The sequence below is a fragment of the Ambystoma mexicanum genome, chromosome 6p, assembly GCF_040938575.1.
Source record: "Ambystoma mexicanum isolate Mex_15411 chromosome 6p, UKY_AmexF1_1, whole genome shotgun sequence".
Classification (NCBI taxonomy): Eukaryota; Metazoa; Chordata; class Amphibia; order Caudata; family Ambystomatidae; genus Ambystoma; species Ambystoma mexicanum.
The window spans coordinates 659,408,702-659,423,922 of NC_090935.1; the positions used below are offsets into that span (position 1 = coordinate 659,408,702).

The 15,221-nt window shown below is 46.6% G+C and overlaps 1 protein-coding gene and 1 long non-coding RNA gene across 3 annotated transcripts in view; one reads left to right on the forward strand and one right to left on the reverse strand.

The window, feature by feature from the left end:
• The window catches only part of LOC138510960 (uncharacterized), a 110,635-nt gene extending 105,699 nt beyond the window's left edge, over nucleotides 1–4,936 (reverse strand). The window contains exon 1 of the long non-coding RNA XR_011280496.1: nucleotides 4,856–4,936. This is a non-coding gene — a long non-coding RNA (uncharacterized lncRNA). The remainder of the gene's footprint in view (nucleotides 1–4,855) is intronic.
• Nucleotides 4,937–5,989: 1,053 nt separating this feature from the next.
• The window catches only part of OCLN (occludin), a 174,321-nt gene continuing 165,089 nt past the window's right edge, over nucleotides 5,990–15,221 (forward strand). Inside the window, exon 1 of one of the 2 annotated variants that reach the window (XM_069627533.1) lies at nucleotides 5,990–6,079. The gene's annotated coding sequence lies outside the window, so the exon portion shown is untranslated. Of the gene's footprint in view, nucleotides 6,080–6,176; nucleotides 6,470–15,221 lie in introns of those variants that run through there. The other variant, XM_069627532.1, reaches the window with a different exon arrangement.

A 15,221-nucleotide genomic window follows, 5' to 3' on the forward strand; every position in this document is an offset into this window, starting at 1 on the left:
TGCTGAAATTAGCGTGTCAGCGATGGAAGAAGTTGGCTGGAAAAAAAAAAAAAGAGACTGAGGATTCAGTCGGTTCTCATTTATACCAGACATCCAGGGCATTGCACCATGGATCACAAAGAGCAAACTTTTATGGAACAGAGTTACATTTATGTGGCATTTTGGGCATCACTGTTGATTAAAAAGTACAGCTTTCAGCTGAAAATGTAACCGCCATGGTGCACATAGCAGATACGAGGTACTGAAGCATGGCATACCAAAACACCCCCTCCCCCGCCCCCCTGTCACCACCACCAGCTTCACCATTATAACATGAACCGTTGGCCCTGGAGAATATCTCAGCGGCAACGCGCTCGCCTTGGAAGCAAGACAACAGGTTCGATCCCCGGGTCCGCCTTGGAAACCTCTGGGTATTTAAGCGTGTTATAAATACGCAACTAAGACAAACAACTATGCAACTAAGATAAACAACTCCTGTAACTGCACCTCAATGCCCCCTGGCTGTGTGAGCGCTTTAGAAATGCAAAATAAATAGCAAAAATGAAAACCGGGTTTGTGGCATTAAGGACGTCAATTTACCAAAATACAAGGGGGAGTGAAAATGACATCTTACACCTGATGACTTCACTGGAAGGGGCATCTGGTGCCCCTTGACCACCCCACCCACTCCTGATGACCCTACAGGAAGTGATGTAACAAAAGTAAAAACGCCTAAAATATGTGTGCACAATTAACAGCAAATAAAAAAAAAGTGTATTTTAGTTGGCAGCTAGATGTTAAATAAGCTGCTATAGCGATATCCCATGAGTGCTGTCAAGATATGCCAAGGGCACACCTAGGCGAGCAATCATATCATACGCTAGTCCTGCCGCTGTGCCCGGTTACTATCAGGTCATTTCAGTTAAAACCTCAGATGCCAGTTATAGTCATAACATGCTAAATACAGCTTCACTTGCTCAGCTACTTCCATAATATGCTAAATGTAGCCTTGGGGAGTGCCAGCTTATAGTCATCTTTTACAGGGTACAGGGTACCCTCTCGTGCCTTGATGCTGCCATCATATGGCAGGTGTAGCCATATTTGCCCATGCAGCTGTGCTAGTGGGTCTACCATGGTTCAACATCACTAGCATAAGCAAGATAAAGGGCACCATAGGCAAACATTGTAAAAATGGCCTGGGCGTAAAGGGCGTGGAGTTGATAGGAGTGTGTTTAGGGCGTGCAGAATTTCGGTGATCTGGGGCGCGACAATGGTGAATTTAGCAATAAAGGGTTTAGGGTTTTTTATATTGCAAACTGAAATTAATCACTTCTCAGTGATCTATCTTTAGTCGTTAGGAAAATTGGTCCATTTGGGTAAAAATAATCACACAATTTAGCCAAGTCTTTAACCTGGGTGTGTGGGTTTCCCAGTCTCCAATGTTATCCAGCTATGCACATTACCTCCCATCCTTCCATGAAATGTGCATCAACATATGTTAATGTCTTCATTGTTATCTGTCAAGACTAGAACCATGGCTGTGTGTTTAATAAAGCTGATTTGCAGAGCACAAAATCACATGCTAAATGAACCCGACAACATAAAACATTAGGAAAAACTGTTGGTTGAAAGGAGACCGATTCATTCACTTGTTTTGTATCTAGTGCTTGCTACTGCTTCTTAGCACTGTAAAATCCGATCTTACTGTTTTCCAACATAATAGTACTACATTTATCCACATTAGAAGGATGGGAGTTTGAGTCGGCCTTGCTGGCATTCAAGCTAGAGCAAGAACAATGGTTAGCACCAAGCATTCTTGAAAAGCTCCCACCACACTGTATGAAAAGGGAAAATTAAACAACACAAAGGTAAACGCTGTGCACATTTTGTGATAAAGGGACACTGAAAGATTATGATTATCATTATTTTTTCTCAACATAAAATGTTAAACCGAATGTTTTCTTTTAAAAAAGCACCAAAAAAAACCCTCTTTTTTATGAATGTGAAAATGGGTGGAAGATTGCAGAGTGTCTCTGAAGGGCATAACAAAAAGGGGAGTTAACACACAAAGGCTAACAGATCACAGGCTCGGAGGAGAGGGAGCACAATGTGAGCGAAATAGAATATGGGTGATGGCAGCTCAGGGCCTTGGGTCAATGTATTTGATTTCCATCTGCGCACTCCCCCTTTAATGCACATACTCTCCTTCTCATGCACTATCTTCCCTTTGCGTCTAGCCCCCTCTTCCTCACGTATCCCTTGCTTCCGCAGCCCCTGTCCCTCTCAAGACAGCCCCATCTTCATCACCTACAGCCCCCTCTCCATCTTGTGCACCTTTGCTTGGGCACACCCTCTCATTCGATAACACCCTGGCTCTGTCGTACCCTCGCACACTCTCACTCTTTCTTGCACAAGGGCTCTCTTGCACCTTCGTGCACACCCTCTTTTCCTTGCGCCCTGCCTTTTTCTCTTGCAACCTGGCTCTCTTGCACCTTTGCGCACACACCCTCTTTGTTGCACCCTGGCTCTCTTCCACCTTCGTGCACACCCTATTTTCCTTGCGCCCCGTCTTTCTCTCTTGCACCCTGGCTCTCTTGCACCTTTGCGCACACACCCTCTTTGTTGCACCCTGGCTCTCTTCCACCTTCATGCACACACTCGTTTTCCCACGCCCTGTCTTTCTCTCTTGCACCTTGGCTCTCTTGCACCTTTGCACACACACACCCTCTTTGTTGCACCCTGGCTTTCTTGCACCTTCATGGACACACTCTTTCCTTGCGCCCCGTCTTTCTCTCTTGCTCCCTGGCTCTCTTGCACCTTTGCACACACCCTCTTTTTTGCACCCTGGCTCTCTACCACCTTTATGCACACACTCTTTTTCGCACACTCTTTCTCACACCCTGTCTTTCTCTCTTGCACCTTGGCTCTCTTGCACCTTTGCACACACCCTCTTTTTTGCACCCTGGCTCTCTACCACCTTTATGCACACACTCTTTTTGTCACGCCCCGTCTTTCTCTCTTGCACCTCTGCACACACACCCTCTTTGTTTCATCCTGGCACTCTCCCACCTTCGTGCAACCTCTTTTTCCTCGCACACTGCCCACCTCTCTCTTGAACCCTGGCTCACTATTGCATCAACGACTCCATGAACGATGTGCAACCAAAATCCTGCAAAAATACTGTTTTATGGCACAAAATGACCCATTCCATGATGCATCGCCAACAAGTCATGAGAAAGTCACTTAAGCAAACAGAATTGAACACCCACTGAGAGTATGCAGACATGCACAACTCCTAAAGTAATAATAGTTCAGAATATAGAAATGCCAGATTAAGGAACACGCTTCATTTCCCTGTGCCCCTGGATGCAGCGCGCCCTGCTGCATGTGTTAATTGTGGCTCCCACTTTGTACAAGTCATTTTGAAAATGGGGAACTGGAGAGCACGCAGAGTGTCACAGCCACTGTGATCCATTTCAGGCCAACACATGTTGCTCACCGTTTGACAGTTACCCCTACACGGCACATCCCTCTAGTCTTACACACAGCTGAACGTTATTCACATGGCTGAGCAACATAAAGAGGGCCCTAATTGCGCAAGCGAGGACCAAGTGCTGCACGTTCGGCGTTATGGACTTCTGGAAAGATTGGTAACGTGCGTGAGTTCCAGTGATCGACCGTTCTAAAGATTAGCCCAAAATAAAAAAATTTCTAATAGTAATCGCACCCGAAATGGCAGCGCCTAATGTCCTTGCTGCTCCCCTCCCTCGTGGTCTGGCGGGCGGAGCATGCTACACTCACCAGCAGCAGAGGCACTGAGTCAGCACTGGTCGGCCCGGACTGCGCTGCACCCGCTCATGTGATACGAGTGCAGCAGAGGGCACGTGCAGTCGATTCCCCTCACAAGGGACAGCCGTGTCGACTCAGCGGGTCAGCAAGGGCAGAAAAGAAATGCTGCAGCCAGTGGATAGCGAACTATTAAGGCTGGCCTGGATGTTCGTTCCCAGTCATTTATTTATGTATCCTTCCCCCAAAAGAGGCCCTATGACCCCAAGGCCCACCGGGAAAGTCCCTGTTTCCCGGTAGGCCAGTCGAGGACTGTTGTCGTCTAGAATACGTGGAGTTATGCCCATGATGTTAAATACCTCACTCCTATCTTGAGAGTGGATTTGAGCTTGAACCGTGCTTTTCAAAACAATAGAGTCCAAAGGATCAAGCACTTGTATATAAGGGGGCTTACCCGGAGAGGTAGGACAAGATTTCAAGGGAAGGACAGCTTCTTTAGGATTGGGTGAAAGGACCTCCATGGCAGGTTGCATGGAGTCCAAAGAAGCCTCCATAACTGACTGACTCCAGAGGCCCTTACGTGTCATCCGAAAACGGGGGCTTGTGCCTAAAAACTCAAAGAGCCAAAAAGAAAGAAGTAGCAGCAGAGGCAGATAAAATCAATATCGCAAACCGATAAAAGCAGTTTGTGAATATTTAAAAAAGGGGAGGAGAAAAATAAAAAATGCACTGAATAAAAGTAATGACTGAAGTAAATCAGTAGATAAAAGTCAGTATAGGCTACCACTAAAATACATTGGAACACGCAAATATAAATCCTACACTAAAAACAGGAAGTGCATAGGGAGAGGTGTATTATTAAATATCAAATAGTAGTATATAGAGATTATGAAGGAGCAAGAGTCTCACGGATCTCCAAATGTCTGAATAGGTCCAAAGTCACAGGATAAGGAACGCCCGACAGCTTAAGGAGCTGCCACAGTCCGACTCTCCCCCCTCACCCTGATAACTGATGTAAGTCCCCCCTCACCCTGATAACTGATGTAAGTTGAAGCGACCAGTAGGGCAAACCCTAGTTTATGATACTCACTGGATCACTGTTGGTGGATGGAATGGCCGTTAGACAAGGACACGGGTCACAGCAAACCAGACGCTCCAGCCCTTACTGCCTCCAGGGCTTAACACCGCAAGGGTGGTTGGGCCAGCAATTTGTGATGGATGGAGGTCACGTGATCCATCACGTGTCCAAAGACTCCACCCCCTCCAGGAAGCAGGTGGAGCAGCAAGATCTCTGCTCCCAGTGCTGCTGTGAAGTAAGTAATTACAGGCAGGAGCAAACGTTCTCAGTCTTTTACTTCATTGCCCGTATTTTAGGATTTTTTTTAAACTTTTTCTGGATTTAAACATGTCCAAAATGAAATTAACTGGACGGAGCACTGCTTCTCAGCGTTACATTTCAACACATTGATTAAACACACCAACATCGGGGACTTGTGTTCTTTGGTTGGGTTGGCGTGAGCAGTTTGGAAGAATGGGTTATTGAAGGAGGTTGCCTGGGCTGGTTGCGAATTTGTTTCCAGGGGGGGCCTGGGAACCAAAAGAAGCCCTAGATTTAATTTAAAAGTGGCCCGATATTACACATTTTCACCAAGCCCACCCTTTTTCGTACTACATCTGGAATTAGCACACAAAAGAGGCCCAGGGTGCAGAGGCCTACCTGTTTGTTTCCAGTCTTGTCATGAAGCAATCCTTGAAATGCAAATGCACTGCAGTTGAATCCAAACACAAGTAGCTGTAAAGTAGCATTTTAACCCTCGACTGCAGGATTCAGCAATTAATGAAATGTGTCTTGAGCTCACATGTAACTTGTGCAAATGGCTGCCCTGACCTGTGACCTCCTTAAAGGCATTGAATGTGGAAGATCACAACTAGCGCATTGCATATTTTTTATTACAAAACAAAAGAAGCTTGAGGGTTGCGAATCTTTCGGCACTGTATTGCTTGAACTTCGCCCATGGTTTTATATGGATGCACAGGGAAAACAAAGGCGGATCCTCCAGAGAAAGTTAGCCTGAGTCAGAGAGATGCGTCCAAAGTCCCGAGATTGCTATGGCTGCCCCATGGGACACCACAGACAAGACGAACGATGATGAGGTCACCGTCCTACCTGGGCACGCAGGAGGATTCGGTGGTATATGTATGTGCGCAGCTCGTACAGTCTCGATAGCTGACGTAGCAGGTCCGGCTGGTTTTCTCTGCCGGTGAGCAGGGAGCTCTGAACCGGTTCGGCCGCCTTCCCCCACTCCGGTTTCAGGTGAGCAGAAGCCAGCTACGCCACACCCTGAACCCCGGGGAGTAGAGCCTGGGAGACAACCGAGCCCGGTGACATCACAGCGCATGGGTAGCCAATTAGAGAGTCCTCTGAGAGGGTGGTGGAAGATTGTAGTACTCTCAGCTATAGTGCATTGGTTTCAACTTGAAGAGATAGAAGTGGCGCTTCCAGGGCTAAGAGGGAGCTGCTACGTCTCGCGCAGGTAGTCGGGCCTTGGCGCATGCGCACGGGACAGATACCCGAAGCGCCCGCAGATGAGGTGAAGGAAGTGAGGGTGGCTCGAGGGACTGTGGACGCCGAGCGGAGCGGACTGAGCGCGCGAGCGGGGACGGGCTGCCCACATCTCAGCGCGGTGTCTGTCCCGGAGCGCAGGTGAGTTCAGCGCGCGCAGCGGCTGCTCCCTTACGGGGATGTTTGTGTTGGGTAAACAGTCGCGGGCACACGGGGATGAATCCCGAATCGCGCAGCGCTCTTCTTCTCTTTGAAGCGTGTAAATGTTTACCGGGTGCGGATCCCCCCCCCCCCCGCATGGGGGGCGTGGCCTGTGTATTTGGGTAGGTGGTAGCTGTTTTGTTTATTGCGGGAGGGGTGTTTGGCGGTCCCGGGAGTTTTGAGGCTGGGGTCTGGGGAGGAGTTTCTCTGGTGTGATAGCTAAGGGTTGCAAGGGATTTTTGCAGCGAGAGAGCGGTAAATTGTGTGAGGGATGGTGGCAACAGTTCTGCCGTGTATTGACATGGCCTATTGTTGTGTGTAATGCCGTGGCCTGCCCACGTGAGTGGACTCATTTGCGCTCCCTGCGCCCATAACACAAGGTGTCCGAGCGGATTCCCGCATTTCTTCTCTGTGCGGTTATTCGGGGTCCTTTATTTTGGTCCTCTTGGAAAAACTTGCGGCAGGACGGTGTTTTAGTCTACTAATTGTTGGTGAGCAGTTCTGCTCGTTTTTCTTAGTAGCAAAGCTTGCGTATTCCATGTTGTGTGTTTTTTTTTTTTTTTTTTTTTTTTTTTTTTACAAAAGCACGAATTTGAGGGAACCCATATATAGTTTTTTATCGTTTATCGAAAGCATTGGTTGGTGTTGCGGACCTGCGAGGAGTTTATGTCCAGGCGAACTGTCGGCCCCCCTTATTTTCTTTCTGCCTCGTTAGAAAAAATCTAGTGCCAGTAATTGGTGTGTATTGCTACGTGTGAGGGGCACTGTATTATCCGCAAGTTTTGAAGTGTACGTGTTTGAAAAAGCCCAGGTTGTGATGGCAGGGTACACCGGGAAGAGACTCTGCGGCTCTGGCTCTAGAAGGCCAGTCCCTGGCAGATGGGGCTATATGCTGCTTGCCCCCATTGACCTGACACATTGCCACAGCGCTTACCATTGCATTTGGAGTCCACGGTTTTTTTTTGTTTTACTTGCAAATCCCGCATTCGTTTCTTTTTTTTTGGTGTGGTGTATGCTTCTCTCCCCCGCCCATGTTTGGCAATCAATCTTATCAGACACGTCCCGGCGATGGAGGCACCCGCGCTTAGCCCATACGGATGGATGATGCGTGCTTAGGTTTGATGCCGCAAGGACACTGTGATCGTGGAGGATGCTACTTGATTAAACAAGTGTTGGCTTCTGCGGTATATCTTCATATTTAATTCGTGATTAAACTGTAGTGCCGCCATTAATGTGAAATGTTGGGAGGCTAGACTTCAGTAATAGAAAATTGGTTTTAGTTTTCCTGAAAAAGTTGATAATTACCGGCCCATGGCAAGCGTTAAACGCACTAAAAAAGTATTAATGTGATCGTTCAATGGAAAGTCCGTTCAAAATGTAATTTTCTCAGAGAACGTAACGTATGGGGAAAGTGGAGAAATTGAAAAATCAACAAAATCGGCTTCGGTAGTTTTTGGTGTTGTCCGGGGCTGGGAAAGACATTTGCCAGACACTGCTATGATGGTAGTACCCGGCCATAAGCAGGCACCAGCTGTAAACTCGCGCAGACGTATGCTAGAAGTGCCTGGCAAATGCTTATCTAATGCCAAAGCCGTTGCATTGAAACTAGTAAAATATATATAAGTCCCCGCTGTGGTATACGTTTTTTAATAAAATTGATTTAGAGAAAGAATTCAAAAGGGCGAGATATCCGGCTTGGTTGGACCCTGTCAAGTAGACAGTCACGTATTCTTTTAGGTGTGTACAACTTCATGAAGGAAGCTCATTTATTCAAAACATTTTAAAATAAAAGTGCGTTCTTTGCCGTTGACATAATATATTAAAAGAATAAACAAATATTTTTACAGCTAGTATATATTCAGATGTTAAACTCCATTCAAACAAGAAATAGGAAATAAGTAAAGAATACGTGCAGTCAATTAGTAGAAACATCTGATTACAATGTCTAATTAAATAATTACTTCCTTCTTTTTAACCAGAAATATGAGGCAGTGTATCACTCTTATTGGGCACAATATGTGGGTGTGCAGGGATCCGTTTAAATGGTGGAAATTATTCTCTGACAATCCACCTTGATGTACGAGTGCAATACCGACGGGTGAATTGACAGACTTGCACTGCGTAATAGCGTGCAAACATGAACTTTTTAAAAGTGGTTTGCCCATACTGACATGCGTATTGGGTTAAAGTTCACTCATTTGGGAAAACTTATGAGTTGCTTGTGGGACACATAGAGAAAATCTCCTAAGCGGATGGAATGGTCAGTGAGTGAAGGAGAATTTTGTAAAATATGCATTCTTTAATCTAGAGTATAAATAGTTATTTCATGGTTTGTGACTGGCCAAAATTAAGTTGAAGCGGAGAGCTCCTTAAGAAGAAGGAACACGTTTTCTGTTTTTTAGGAAGTCGGAGAGGCATGCACAGGTTGCTCTGAGATTTAATTCGGCCTTTGCTCTTCTGTCTCCCCCCTCCTCTGCATTCTCTGATGTGGATCCCTGTTAGCCGCCTGATGTTTGCTCTGGTGTAAATGTGGGATAGTGCAGGCAGTCTTTCCAGTGGTGGACCTGTGCTCACATTTCTGACCCTGAGTTTTCTGATGGTATTGCTGCCCACGTATATTTGATCACAACCATATATACGATCAAATTGCATGAAATCCGTGTTTATCACTAGACATTGCAGTGAGTTCCGTAGAGGGCACGCTCAGACCGTGCAGCCTCCACGTTGATAAAAGCTGTTTCTCCTGCCCACACTTCTAAGCAAGTCCTCTTGTCTGGTAGGTTAGTCCGGGCTCCTGTAACTGGGACGGAGTAGTGTCCTTGCCTTTATAGTTTGGACTACTAGCTGTTGCTTGGACACCTATGAGTCAACACGATTGCATTAGACTACAGAAAGGTGGGAATGGCATAGGAGAAGGGGAACACAGCCAGTAGGTTTTGTTTGACTGGCCATGGCTATGCTACACCCTGTTGCCATTTACATCCAATGTTTGCCCCTCCCACGTAACTTCCTCATGGCAACTCTGTGAGATTCTTTAGTCCAGCTTTGCTATCACTGCCAATGTTTTTCTGTGTTCATAGTCTTCTGCGAGTTAATGACTTGTAGATGTAAAGCTGCTACTGGTGCAATAAAAATGTCTTACCAGGCCTGCCTTCAGCCACTTGATTTATGAGCACTATGTGTGTCCTTTACAGTTTTGGCTTGTGTATACTTATTTGGAATTTGCCAGGCACTGTTTTTCGGTGGGGGCCAGCTACTTTTGAATACCAGAGGTGGGAGAGCAAGTACGAGCTAATGGGCCCTGCGGGCCGAGCTGAGACCTGTCTGCTTGCCCCAGTCCCCAGATGCAACCTCCACGATTACTAAAACAAGAAAAAAACAACCTGGGGAAAACCAGTCGTTGTCGTTCTTGTTCTGTGGCCAGGCTAGGGGTGCGTCTGCCTATCACTAGCACCCCCCGCAGGGATTTGTTCTCTGCAGGGCTGCTTGCAGCAGACCTGTGTAGTGCCCTCCTCAGCTTCCTGTGGTCACAAAGGCAGGCAGGCGTCACGCTGTTGCCTCATCTACCTCTCTGGGACTGGTCTACATGTAAAAGGTGCCCGACCAGGACCCTGCTTCAGCGCCTCCAAGTGCTTTGATAGCCATGCAAATGCTGTCCTCCAGGACATTTATATGTATATGTGTGCCCCACCCCCCGCCGCCAACTAAAATCTGAAGTTTCTGTCCTTCCCGTCTGTAATCTGGCTTCAGGGTCTTCCCTGGATTTCCCCATCCAAAATCTAGGAATAAAGTCCCCAAATGCAAAATAGAAAGGGAAAAAACAGGACCGGACTACCATCTCCTAAATGGAATGCAGCATGTTGGCACTTCGGGTTAAGCGCTCTTTGCTGTGATGTTTGTTCTGCAGGTCGTAGGTTCAACCCGGCAAGGTCGGCTCAGCCTTTAATCCTTCCGAGGTTGATAGTCGGTACCAATTTCGATTGAGTAATGTACCATTTAAAGCCCTTTGGATAAACGTGAAATATACGCTTATTATTATATTGTGTCATATATCCTTTGTTTTAAAATATAATGGTTTTTATTGCAACTTGTCTTGGGCACGTTTTTTTATTTTAATTAAGGTCCGGGATCACTGGGTACATATGTCTGGGCTAAAGGTCACAATATGGAATGGAAAACACGGACAACTGCAGTGGATGACGGGCGTGGTTTGTCATTCGTGTTTGGAGAGCAGGGGCCCTTCTACTTGCGCCTGGCTATACGTCATATCGTGCATTCTGAGATTTTTACAATTACTAATATGATACTCTCCGACGCGTTTTTCAGCCTGATGAGTTTTCCTCGCAGAGATTTGTAGAAACTGTGCGTCCCCCGCGGTGTCTGAATGCCTCCCTCTCCCGCGTTCCTGCAGCCTTCCTGTGCACGGCGAGTTCTCGGATTATTTAGACGTACTCCTGGACATCCCGACTGATCGTGCACGTCCGTCATTGTGACTGTGTGGACCAGGGTCGGATGTGGCCGGCAGTTGCAGATGTGAATTCATTCCTTTTGTGACGCTGTTCGAAAAGTACCCAAGGGGGAGGTTTTTGATAAAATGTGAAGCCTATTTATTCAGCAACACTGGTCAAAACAATTAGCCGCATAGTGAAGTAACTCATCAAACTGGCCCACTGCCCACAGTGACCAAAAAAGTGCCGCGATTTGACCCAAAAAAGTGGCCCACACAAGCATTTTGCGTTTTTGGTTCTGCAGTGGGCCTCATGCCCTATAAGCCAGTCCGAGCCTGATCAGGTCTGAACTGAAGAGTCCGCGTTTTTTCCCTGTTGCCTTATTATGGATTAGCTGATTCAATGCTGGGTGTTGTGCCCGATCGAGTATCGTGAATGTTGCTGGCCAGTTTCATATTTCAATATTTAACTGGGCCTGACTGGACTGCGTAGGGCCTTTCCTGGAATAATACTTCAAACTTTGGCCGAACTATCGATGCATCGCAGAGCGACCCCCGCATCCCCCTTATACAGTCGTGCGCAATGTATGGTCTTTCATAGGAGCAGTGCTTTAAATGGGCCGGTCCTACCCGGCCCTCAGTACCTGCGCTTCTCAAAGCATGAAGGGGAGTACCAGTACTCGACTATCTGGCGAGGTGAACATGAAAGCATTACATTTCACGTTGTCACAATGAAGAACTACGTTTTGGGCTGACTGCACAAAATACCCACACTCGCCGTTAGTGGAAAAGGTCACATTAATGTGACAGGCCGTGGCTTACAAGAACATGCTTACCTGGCTCCCTGGCATTAAAGATCAGTTAACAATTGCCAACAATAAATAAATGAACAGTTCAAATGCATCACTTCCTGTCCCTTGCTCCTTCCCCCTCAATTCCTCTCAACCTTCATTCCCGCTTCTTCCATCTTCTCCCAGAGGCCACGCCTCTCCTTCAACGCCTCTTCCCCCTCTTTGTACCCCTGTGTTAGTCTGTTCGTGCGAACAGCACTACCCACCCTCCTTACCGCAATAAAAATCATTCGGCTTCAAACAACCATCATCCCGGCACCCGAAAAACCCTCCCCAGAGGTTTGTTTCTGTCCCACGCCCCCTATAAACTTCCCATTTAACTCTTTGTTTAATTGTTCCTTCTCCTTCCTTTTTTGAAAAATTATTTTCTTAAACATTCCCCACGAATTCACCCTACTTACTTTCCTCCAACACTACCCCTTCACCTTGCTTGCCATGCCAACATGTCTTTTTTATTTTTTTTGCTTTCTTATAGCTGGCTAACCCCTTCCGTAACTTACTAAAACTTCCAACTGCCATGGCCACCTTACTTCGCTACATAATCCTAATAGCCCTTATGTCCTTAATCCCTGTCATCAAAACATTCACTTGGGGGGGGGGGGGGGGGGAGGTGGGGGGAAACACCATATCCAACTGCACTAAAACCTTTATACCCCTACATTAATAGACACTCTCTACGTTGACCGGTCCCATAAAATTTTCCAAAGAACACCACCTCCTGCTGCATCTGTGAAAGAAAAGACAAATTAAGCACCACATGTAACTGAACTCCAGCCACCTTACTGTACTTTGTTACTCCTCCTCTACCCTATACCCTAAGCCTAGCATTACCCGTTGCCCCCAATATTTCCTTGCACTTCAGAACCCTGCTCCTCCTTTTTGCTCACTAAGGTCCCTTTCTGGCAACTCCCCCCAGCAACCCCTAACATTTCCCCGTACTACTCATTCTCTCACCACCCAACCCCTTACCACCATTTTGGGGTGTTCTAGTGTCTCGCCTGACAAGATAACCGAAACCTATTCTTATTCTGCGTGTCTGCCCCGGTTCATCACAGGGCACCACTGTACCCCCCCACCCCCGAACCTCTTCTCCCTAGCTGTCAAATATCTTTTCCCTTCTTATATATCGAGTTTCTACCAGCTTCCCTATCCCAAACCGTCAGCAATGAAACCATCTGCACCAAGACCCTTACTATGCACCACCCCAACTGGACCCTATGCATACAACTTTGCTCCTCTCAAACTCTCACCCTCTAACCTGCAAAACCCACCCCATTTTCACCAAACCCTTCCCATTTTCACCAAACCCTTTCTTCTACTTCTGATCTATCAACCCAATTCGCTCCCCCACCAACACTTCTTCAGATCCCTAATAGGTCCTTGTCACACACTGGACCCTTTGACCTAATATAACTTTTTAGTAACTATTATCACATTTTTTTTTTACTTTTTTTTTTTTTTTTTTTTTTTTTTTTTTTTTTTTTTTTTTTAGAGCCACACCCCAATGCCCTTATTTCCCATGCCCATCTGCACACTGCTCCCCGATAACACCTGCCCACCAGCCTTCGGCTGCCACCAACAACTTTGTTGTGAAAACCTCGTGTTCCCCATATTGTTGTTTTTTGTTTTATTTACTTACTTTTTCTATCCACTTGGTGCCCTGGCCTGGGTGGTGTCCATGCATTAAGTTTTATTGAGCACATAGCCCCAAACTCCTCTATCCACTGTATGCTCTCCACTCAGGTACCCCCAACTATTGCCGTAACGTAACCTTTTTCTTTCCCTTACTCCTCACTTCAACCTCAAACTGTCTCCCTTCCCCCACCCCCATCTCCCCTGCCAATTGATATGATACCTTGTAACCTTAGACCAAACCCAACCTCATTGTTAGGGGCCAGCATATTGACCAGCATCATATGGTCATCTACCAACCAATGTACCCTTGCATGGGTACTCCCCGGTACTCCCCTGTACTCGCCCCCGGCCAAACCCATTTGCTCACCACTCCTTACCCAGCACCCTTCCTTATTGCTGCACCATGGGCCGTACCTGTTCCCTCCGTCCATGCAGTTTAATTCCCCCCATGCAGTAATTCCACCCTCTCCTCATTTGTGAATGTACCCCGTGTTCACCCTCATCAATACTTGTTCCCCTGCTTTCTGCTACGTGCCTCACATGCTGTCCTCCCACCCCCCCCCCCTTTTGCCTGGTTGCCAAACCTGCATCTTCTGTCCTTGCTGTTCAATTTACTCTGTGCACTGCACGCTGTGACACCACATCTCTCCACCTAGGCCACTACGCCCCCATGTTCAACCATACAAATGTTCCATATCATCGCTGTCCCGACCCCCGCACTGCACCAGTGGCCGTCCGTGCACCCCCGTCAATGCAGTTCAATCCACATCACCTTCTACTTAACATAGAAACACTGCCCTTTTTATCCCCTGGTATGCCGCTCTGCTTCACTCCTTCACCCGAGCGCTCATTGTCTGATGTAGTCCCTCATTGCACCCCACCATTTTCTTTTTTTTTTTTATAAATCATTGAAACTTGTCCTTTCTTACAATTGTTTTCCTTTTCTCAGAGTGTTAGGCAGAATCATATGCAGTGCCCTTAGGGACTACTACACACAGTTAAGACTACAAGTGGTAATACAATTTCACCTTTGGTACAAGCTTGTACTACACAGAAAGAGTGGTAGCAGTGGCTGAGCAGCCAGACTTATCTCAAGAGCAAAAGAGCAGTAGTAGAGATTACACAAAGGACTACAATTACTGTGACTCAAGCAAACACTGACTCAAGGCTTCTGGTTAAAAAATATAAGTACGTTTATTGTTAAACCATCTGTTCACAAAACACTTCACTTCGAGTAAAAACAAAACCACACTTCAAATATACTACACACAACCAATTCCCCTTGTGCAGAACAATTCAAGGTAAGTACCTTAGGATTTGACAGACCGGTGTTGTGAAACAAAGGCGTTAGCGGGGGTTCATACGCAATCACTTTTTGACAGTTCGGTCTTACGAAAGATAAAGCGTACCCGCGGGGAGGAATATAGCCGAAGTCAAACACACTTAGCACATGAATTAACACAAGAGAATTGGGGATAAAAATCATAGGCAATACTTTTGTCAAGGCAGATAGAAAGTGTCCTCTGATTCTAACAAGTACGTAAAAGTCAATAGGCCTGTGCCAGTGTGCAACAGGGGTCCCGTTGCGGAGGATCACACGGTTAGAACAGTTCACGATTCGAGATTGCCAGGAGTACTTGGATATTTTCACAAAGGGAAGCAAAAGTTATAAGAGGGAATGAAGAAAAGGGCAAGCCTTTGGTGAGGAAGAAGGGTTCACCCCCAATTCCTCGAAGTCGACACAGTACCTTATTCGTTG